Source organism: Triticum aestivum, chromosome 7D (assembly GCF_018294505.1).
Source record: "Triticum aestivum cultivar Chinese Spring chromosome 7D, IWGSC CS RefSeq v2.1, whole genome shotgun sequence".
In the NCBI taxonomy this organism is placed as follows: domain Eukaryota; kingdom Viridiplantae; phylum Streptophyta; class Magnoliopsida; order Poales; family Poaceae; genus Triticum; species Triticum aestivum.
In genome coordinates this window covers 399,554,125-399,556,241 of record NC_057814.1, presented here as the reverse complement: position 1 = coordinate 399,556,241, position 2,117 = coordinate 399,554,125, and positions in this window count along the sequence as shown.

Below are 2,117 nucleotides of genomic sequence, written 5' to 3'. Positions count from 1 at the left end.
TTGAGGGGGACTTCCGTTTGCTTGGAGGAGGAGGCGGAGGAGGACGACGGCGATTCGTGTCGTTGATGCTCGGGCATTCGGGCTCGGTGCGTGCGACCGTGCGATGTACGCGTGTACGGTGCTCGACCTGTATTGTCCGTCTATTTGGCAAACCTATTTTCTTGGACCCCAATCCTGGCGCCCGTTCGCCATGGAGCATCGGAAACTTTTTTAAACAGGACAGGCGTGGTTTTGACACCTTGGTCGTCAGGACCGCGTGGGCGCTATTGGAACAGGGAAATGTCGAGAGATCCTAATTAACGAGCTCTCTTCGAAAGCCTCACAACGATCATCACTTAGCGCGCTCTCAGTCATTCGCCACGTGTCGCGCTCTGGACGCTTCCTTCAGATTTTTATTTTATTTTTCCGCACGCGTTTTCGGCTTTTTTAACAGTTTTTCCCTGATTTTTGCGATGTTTTGGTTTTTCACCGGTCTTTCCTAACTTTTTGATAAAAAAAATTCGAAAAAAAATGCGCAAAAAACGTGTTTTCTTTTTTTTCTTTCGCGAGAGTCATGGCCGTGCCTCTCGAAAACGGAAAAAAAACCTATTTTCTGTTTTTTTTTCTTTCGCGAGAGTCACGATTTTGCTTCCGTGAGAGGCACGGTTGTGCTTTCGCGAGAGTCACGGCCGTGCCTCCTTGGAAACAAAAAAAACGTGTTTTCTCTTTTCTTTTCTTTCGCGAGAGTCACGGTTTTGCTTCCGCAAGAGGCACGGTTGTGCTTTCGCGAGAGTCACGGCCGTGCCTCCTCGGAAACGGGAAAAAAACACGTTTTCTCTTTTTTTTCCTTTCGCAAGAGTCACGGTTTTGCTTCTGCGAGAGGCGCGGTTGTGATTTCGTGAGAGGCACGGGCGTGCCTCTTTCGGAAAGAGAAAAAACCGTGCTCCCGGTTCGGGTTTTTCGTCCGGTTTTTTCGTGAAAAAAAGTTCGTCAAAACCTATCAACATGGGATCTAGTTTTGAAGATCTCGACACGAGGAATCCAACGGTGAAAGCGGTTCGAGATTTGGACGAACGGTTTGAGAGATAAAACGTTTTGGATAAACGGATCTACGAAAAAAGGGAAAACTCCCAGGTTGCGACAAGTGGCGCGTTGCATGTGCGCCACTTGTCGCAACCTGGAAAGTTGGAGTGATCTTTGCAACGAGTACTCCTTAACTAGTGATTTCGGGAAATGTCAGTGTATTCAACAGGCCGGAGCAGATCAGTGGGTTCGTGGATCTTGCCATCCAAATCCTCGATGAGATCAACAATTGGGAATCGGCCAGTGTAGGTGTAGGAGGTCTACATAGATTTGTGAAAAGTTAGTCGATGTTTCTTGGTGTGGGTGGGGTGACCAACGTTTGATTTTCGCATCAAGCGCTGAATTCTTGTAATTATTTTACTCCCTTCTATAAAGATATGGTATGTCATTGGCGTACTCTCGAAAAAAAATAGTTTATGTGGCATGGAGGTGGTGTTTTTTAAAACTGTCATGGCAACTTGTTTAAAACGTGAGGAGTTTTGGGCCGAAGACGACTCTTGGGGGCATTCGTCGTAATTTGATCTTTGGCGAATGTTTGCTAGATAGCTTTAACGTTTTTCTCTCTCTTTTTTCTTTGAGAGAAAGTTGTTGTGGCACAATCTCTGCAATACAATCTGAAGGAACATGAAACATGTGTATATTTTTTCTAAATCACATCTTAGAGAGTTTTACGCATTAACCCTCTCTAGCTAAATAATGTGCAGCTTCGATTTCACCTCCTTGACCAATGGCTCATAAGCCGACTTATCCATCTCCACAACACTCAACTTTGCTGCCACATTCCTGTTGTTGGTCTCCAAACTTAGTTTATGGTGTTCATTTCCGATGGCAGGAGTATCGCGCACCCGCATGACATTAGCTTCGCAAACCCATGATTCAACAAGGGGTGTGTCATGGTGGTTTTTAAGGAACGCACCCATCCCCCCCCCCCCACCACCACAGCACACACACACACACCCAACCATGTCATGTCAGCCACCATCGCCGACTAATGCAAGTTCTACCCCTCCTCTAGCAACAACCGTTTTTGGGTTGCCACACAATGTGGATCTAAT